We start from the raw sequence: 7,646 nt of genomic DNA on the forward strand, positions 1-7,646 counted from the left end.
GGTAGTGAACAAGAAACATGAGTAAATATAGTAGGATCTATGACATTGGAGGGATCCTCTGGGCAAATGAGCAGAGGGGAAGAAAGCACCTTCACTTTAGCCTTCAATTTGGCTGCATTCCACTGCTGGCGTATGTCTGATTCCTACCCCTGATTCTCTACACCTCCAACCAAAACTGTTGTATTGTTCTTAGGTCCTTGGAACCCTGTTTGGTGATTAATCTGGTGAACTAATTTGTGCTTAGTGGTTAACAGTGCTTCGATGTATTTTTTCTCCTAAATAATACATTTTCATGTCCATAAGACTCTTCCATGCTCTATCTCCTCCAAACCAGTGAGAAAAAGCCTATTTAACTTCATATAAACCATATTGTGTTTTGTCTACTGATTTCAAAATATCTAGAAGTTTTGAGATTTTGTCATAAGGTCAATAATAGAAAGGAGTGATTGCTTACTCAGTGAAATGGGGCAGTGAGGAGGGGCTATGAAGTAGTAGACCTACACGTGAGGATGGGTTTTGCTACTAGCTGCTCATCATGTGGGCAAGTTTAATACTTACCCTCTTTAGTTGTTATCTTTACCCTTATTTCATAGGTAAGAAAGCCAAGACTCCTAGAAATCAAGTGACTTGCTGAAGATCACAAGATGCTGATCCTAAACTACTACTGCATTGTAACAATTCACTTCATAACTTAGTGGCATAAAACAATCATGTTATTATGTTCCCAGATTATGTGGACTTGATATCTGAGAAAGGTTCAGCTGGGCCATTCTGTCTTGGGGTCTCTTATGAGGCTGTGGTCAGATAGCAGCTATATTGCAACACTTAGGGGCTGGAGCAGCTGAAAGCTGGTCTCCCTTTCTCTCTCAAGATATACTGATATCAAGATATCTGTCGGGGCGCCTGGGTGGCTCAGTCGGTTAAGCGGCTGCCTTCGGCTTGGGAAGGCAGCCTGGGATCAAGCCCCGCATCGGGCTCCCTGCTCAGCGGAGAGCTGGCTTCTCCCTCTCCCTCTGTCTGCCGCTCTGCCTACTTGTGCTCTCTATCTCTGTTAAATAAATAAAAATCTTGGGGCGCCTGGGTGGCTCAGTTGGTTAAGCGACTGCCTTCGGCTCAGGTCATGATCCTGGAGTCCTGGGATCGAGTCCCACATCGGGCTCCCTGCTCAGCAGGGGGTCTGCTTCTCCCTCAGCCCTCTTCCCTCTCGTGCTCTCTGTCTCTCATTCTCTCTCTCAAATAAATAAATTTAAAAAAATCTTTAAAAATAAATAAATAAATAAATAAAAATCTTAAAAAAAAAAAAAAGATATCTGTCTACAGCTCTTTCTTGGCTAGAACCACGGAAGCTGTGGAAGAGAAGAAAAAGAAGTTTTCTGCTTTGCCAGAAACCCCTAAGAAAAAGCAAAGGAATTTCGCAAAGTTGCAGATCAAGCATTAAGAGAAAGAAGTTTGCCCACAAGATGCTTCAAAAGGCAAGGAGGAAGCTTATTGATGAAAAAGCTAAGCATTACCACAAGGAAGGTGTACAGAACTGAGATTCAAATGACTAGTTTGGCAAGAAAAGTTGGCAACTTCTATGTACCTGTGGAACCCAGATTGGATTGGTCATCAGAATCAGGTATCAATGGTGTGAGCCCAAAGGTTTGAAAGGTGTTGCAGCTTCTTTGCCTTTGCCAAATCTTCAATAGCACCTTTGTTAAGCTCAACAAGACTTCAGTTAACATGCTAAGGATTCTGGAACCATATATATAGCATGGGTGGACCCAAACCTGAAACCAGTGAGTAAATTGATCTACAAGTGTGGTTGTGGAAAAATCAACAAGAAGCAAATTACCTGACAGACGACACACTGATTGCTTGATCTCTTGGTAAATATGGCAGGGAGGAGGATCTGATTCAGATCTATACTGTTGGAAAACATTTCAAAGATGCAAACAACTTTTGATGGCCCTTCAAGTTATCTTCTCCAAGACGGGGAATGAAGAAGACGACCCATTTTGTAGAAGGTGGAGATGCTAGCAACAGGGAAGATTAGATCAATAGGCTTATCAGGAGGATGAACTAAGGTATCTACCATGATTATTTTTGTAATCTGGTCAGTTAATAAATGACTACTTTCAAGTTGAAAAAAAAAGATATCTATTTATCTACCTACATAAACTACTTACTTACCTATCTAGAGAGAGAGAGAGTCTCAGAGCTTCTCCATGTGAGCTAGTCTGGGCTTCCTCACAGTATGGCGGCCTCAGCACACTTGGATTGCTTACACGGTGACTCAGATTTTCGACACAAATGTCTTGCAAGCAAGGGGAGCTATATCACCTTTTCTGACCTAGCTTCTGAGTCACACAGTGTACTTCTATCACATTCTTGGTTACAAGAAAGTCACAAATCCACCCGTTTTCAACTAGAGGATAATTCAACTACACCTCTTGATGTGAGAATGGGAAGGTTCTAGAAGGACATGTGGGATGACAGGTACTGTTGTGGTCATCCTTGAAAATACCATCGGACATAGATGGTTATGTGACCAACCCAGAATTTTAAGTGTGGGCTGTTTTGTGTCAAGTTCTGCTCACCCTGCTGTACCATATACCATCCTCAAGGCTCCACATGTGTATTCAAGCAATAATTGTCCAAGAAAGCAGGCTTCCCAGGAAAGAGTAAATGAGGGGAAAAGAAGTGCATGGAAGGACCACACAACACCTTGCCCGCTGGCTGGTATCCCACACCTCCAGGGTCTGCCAGCCATGTCCACACCCTGACTGCACCCAGTTCCAAGCAGCAGCACCCATCATCCCTGCCTGCCAAGCACAGGTGGGGCGGGGAGCCCTTGGCCGCCACCCCACGGGGAGCTGCAGTGCCTGGGCAGATCCAGCACATTCTGCACTGAAGGTTCCAGAAGGATGAGCGCACTAGCACCAGCACACTCTGGTTGTTTGGCATGCAGGCGCACTACAGCCTTTCCTCTGTTGACAACGACATGTGAATTCTGAAAGGGTGTTTTGGAGGAGTTGTTGTGGTTTATCAAGGGATCTAAAAACGCTGAGAAACTGCCTTCCAAGGGAGTGACAATCTGGGATGCCAATGCCTCCTGAGACTTCTCAGACAGTCTGGGGTTCTCCAACAGAAGAAGGGGATTTAGGTCCAGTTTATGGCTCTCAGTGGAGAGGCATTTGGGGGCAGAATTCAAAGACAAAGATTCAGATTATTCAGGTCAAGGAGTAGACCAACCGCAAAAGGTGTTTGGCACAACTGAAACCAAACCCAAGGACAGAAGAATCATCCTGTATGGTTGGAATCCAAAAGCACTTCGTCTCCTGGCCCTACCTCTCTGCCATGCCCTTTGCCAGATCTCCGTGGTGACTGGTGAGCTGTCCTGCCAGCTGGACCGGAGGGCAGGAGACATGGGCTTGGCTGTCTCTTGCCCTCAATGGCCCTTCAACATGGCCCGCCTCGCGCTGCTCACCTACGTGATCGCACACATCACAGGCTGGAAGCCAGGCAACTTAGTACATACTTTGAAGATGCACATATTTACCTGAATCACATTGAATCTCTGAAAATGCAGCTTCAGCGAGAACCAAGGCCTTTCCTGAAGCTCAAAATCCTTCAAAAAGTTGAGACAATCCATGACTTCAAGGCTGAAGACTTTCAGATCCAAGGGTACAATCCTCACCTGACTATTAAAATGGAAATGGCTGCTTCAAGTGCCTTTAAAGGAGGTGTTCCAAGGAGATTCAGTCTTTAGTGGTTGGACCAAATGCCCAGGGAAAGCTCATTTACTCTAAAGGAAAAAGGAACTAGGTCCAAAATCTATTGGTGACCAGCAGGTATTGTTCATTAAATTTTAAGGATGTTGCCTCTGGCAAATATAACCTTGAGGGTTCTCTTAGTAACAAAAGGCCCCGAATTTGGTTAATTCACCAAGGACGTGTGAAAATGCTGAGATTGGGAATAAAGTCAGAGAGTGAAAATTTATATACTCTTAAAAATATGCACAGCATTTCAATCCCATATTTTTATGAAGGTCAGTGAATTTCTAGAATTGCATATAAACTACTCCCTTAAACTTGAGCAAGCTGAATAATACCAAATAGTCATAATAACATACAGTTGTGGTTATAAACATTTAAAGTTATATTTGCTTTACATATTGCTATAATAAAGGAGTGTTCTGTAAAAAAAAAAAAAAAGACTAAATGATTCACATGGGTTATTAGAATTAAATTTTAATTACTCTTCCCTAAAGAACTGGTAAAAACTTGATCTAATATGAAAAAGATTTTTGTTTGTTTCTTTTATGGATTTCCCTTCTGTGGGTCGTCACCTGTCTTACCTAAAGCTATTCTGTGCTGGGATCTGGTTTTCCTCATATTGATGATTTCATTGTTTGCAGAAAATTCTTGGTTTTTCCAATGCACTTATTCAAGGTTCACCTTCAGTACTGCAAAGAAGGTACGTCTTCCCTGGAAAACACTTTGCAAAATACCTACCACTAGTATTTATTAATGAAGAATTGAACTTTTCTCTATTTGCTTGTCCATCCATTTTGGTTCCCTATGTCTGTGTCTATGACACTTTTGTTCTTCCTCTTTACAAAGGGGAGGTTTTATGGTATGTGCCTTTATTGGGTAAAGTAACTTTCCTGTTGGAAATATAAACCGAAAAAGAACCCTACTTAGCAAAAACTCAGATGTCATGCCACCTCCTGTTAATACCACCAACACCCTCCCAACACACATGCATCATGCACTGTAGCTAAATGGCAGTTTAATAACTTCTTGCCTAAAGATATTTGAGACACGGAAGTCTGGTACCTTGTCTTAAGAACATTTAGAATACCAAGTGAGGTACTGGAAGAGAAACTTAGATATAGGAGCAAGGCACAAGAATATGAGTATGAGATTGGCCAGTTCTGGGAATAGAGACACTGCTAGGGAAGAGGAGGGGCTGCAATTCACAAAATGACATTGGAGTTCAAAGGTCACCCCGGTCTCATTCACAGTGAGTAGGACCTAATGCCTGTACCACAGAAACAGCACAGAAGGGGAAAAGAGATTAAGACTTTGAGACTAAGTACTTAGAACAAAACGAGCCTGGATTTTGAATCTCAGTTCCACACCTATTTGCCTGGATCAGTCCATTTCTGTGGGCCATGTTTATCACCTAAAAAAAAGTAGGTAAAAATAACTATAATTATTACAGTATAGAAAGCAATTTTGTATAATTGCTTCTAAGACTGCTGTGTCTGGCAGTAATTGGAACATAATCTACATTTCTTTCTTCTTTCTCCTCTACTCTTCCTCTGTCTTCTCTTAGGATGGATCTAAGAAGTGGGTTACAACTGAGCCTGTGGTGGGGGGATTAACAAGCTCTGCTATGAGACACTGGGCAGGCAGAAGGGGGGCTGACATAGTCAGCTAATCCAGGAAGGTATGGGGAGGCACTGACAATGACAGCAGCTGAAAGTGGCAGGTGCACAGTACACAGACATTTTTTAACAGATATGATGGCAAAATTACATAAAGACATGTGCAAGGATAATCATTGAGGCAAGGATTATCATTGCGGCATTGATTTTAATACAGTACTTACAAACTGGAAACATTTTATATGTGTCTTAATAAGGGCCCTGGTTAAAAAATTATGATATATCCACATGATGATATGTATCCTTTAAGAAGAAGAAGGTCAAACTGTATGTGCTAATCGAAATACCTCCAAGATATGTTGTTAAATAACAAGCAAGCTGCCAACAGAATGTGGGTTAAGTTTGAGTGTTTGTGGGGCGCCTGGGTGGCTCAGATGGTTGGGCGTCTGCCTTCAGCTCGGGTCATGATCTCAGGGTCCTGGGATCGGTCCCGCATCGGGTTCCCTGCTCAGTGCAGAGCCTGCTTTTCCCTCTCCCTCTGCCACTCCCTCTGCTTGTGCTCTTCTGTCTATCTCTCTGTCAAATAAATAAATAAAATCTTTAAAAAAAAGAAAAAAAAAAGTTTGAGTGTTTGTGTGTATTGTGTGCTTATGTAAAAATATATATGATGGTATATGCATGGATAATTACCAGATAATGGGGGTGGATTTTGTGGAATGGAGTAGGAATGAAGGATGTGCAGAGAGGAAGGTTTTTTACTTAAATTCCTTCAACCTATTGCTTGATTTTTTAAAAAAAATTTTAAGCATGTATTTCTTTTGCAATGAAAATAAAATAAATTAAAATGATCCTTAAAAGCTACTTAGCAGAGAGAGAGGGAACAAAAAAACAAACCCCATTTTATCAAGAGATGGTTAAGAAGTTAAAATTCCCATTGGGCATTTTATGCTCACCATTTGCAACAGAGGGTCCCTAGCATATGTTCATGCTCAACACAGGCAGGATATAGGATAATGAAAATCATGTATATGACCTGAAGAAACCCACGGGTAGGATGTTTATAGAAAATGTCTGGAGGTTTGTTCATACTCATTTTAGTGGTTCAGTCCTGGTTGCTCATTAGAATCACCTGGGAAGTTTTAAGAATCTACCAAGACTTACTGGCAGAGATGCTGATTTAATTGGTCAAGGGAGGGGCCAAGTGTATGTTTTAAAAGAACCCCAGGCCAATTCTTGTGTATCCAGGGTAGAAAACCATTCTTCTAACACTGGTTATTACTCTCAGGATAATCAATGTGCAATTCTTGATCATCTACTACCCACCAGGTTCTGTGCTAGGCATGAACTATAAAAACTGGAAGTGATTAAAAAACATTTAGGAATGGGCTAAGGAACTGAATAGACATTTTTCCAAGGAAGCCATACAGGTGGCCAACAGACACATGAAAAGATGCTCAACATCACTACTCACCAGAGAAATGCAAATCCAACTACGATGAGCTATCCCCTCACATCTGTTAGAATGACTAGTTTCAAAAAGATAAGAGATACAGACCGAGTGCTTGCCAAGATATGGAGAAAAGAGATCCCTTCTGTACTGTTGGTGGGAATGTAAATTGGTACAGCCACTACAGAAAACATTTTGGAGGTTTCTCAAAAAAATAAAAATAGAACTACCATATGATCCAGCAGTTCCACTTTTGGGTATATATTCAAAAGAAATGAAATTATTATCTCAAATATGCACTCTCATGTTTATTTCCAGCATTATTAATAATAGGCAATATATGGAAACAACCTAAGTGTCTATCAATGGAAGAATGAATAAAGAAAGTATGGTATAAATATACAATGAAATATTATTCAGTGGTGATAAGGAAATCCTGCTATTTGTGACAACATAGATAGACCTTGACAGTATTAGGCTAAGTAAAATAAGTCAAAGACAAATACTGTATGATCTCACTTACATATGGAATCTAAAAAAGCTTAATTCACAGAAGCAGAGAGTGGTTATCCAGGGGCTGAGGGGTGGAAAAATGGAGAGATGTTGGTCAAAGAACATAAACTTCCAGTTATAAGATGATAAGCTCTGGAGATCTAATGTACAGTATGATGATTATAGTTAACAATATTGTATTACATACTTGAAAGTTGCTAAGAGAGTAAATCTTAAATGTTCTCACCACACACACAAAAAAAATGGTAATTATGTGACATAATTGAAAGTGTTAGCTAATGCTATGGTGGTAATGATTTTGCCATATATGTG

At 40.9% G+C, this 7,646-nt stretch overlaps 2 pseudogenes; both read left to right on the top strand.

Moving 5' to 3' along the window:
- The first annotated feature begins 1,460 nt into the window (after nt 1-1,460).
- Nucleotides 1,461-2,065, top strand: LOC102740419 (large ribosomal subunit protein uL30 pseudogene; annotated as a pseudogene).
- Nucleotides 2,066-2,236: 171 nt separating this feature from the next.
- On the top strand, nt 2,237-3,855 carry LOC102740123 (thymidylate synthase-like; annotated as a pseudogene).
- Nucleotides 3,856-7,646: the final 3,791 nt, after the last annotated feature.

Source organism: Leptonychotes weddellii, unplaced genomic scaffold (assembly GCF_054177405.1).
Source record: "Leptonychotes weddellii isolate Sample4059 unplaced genomic scaffold, ASM5417740v2 HiC_scaffold_2768, whole genome shotgun sequence".
Taxonomy (NCBI): Eukaryota; Metazoa; Chordata; class Mammalia; order Carnivora; family Phocidae; genus Leptonychotes; species Leptonychotes weddellii.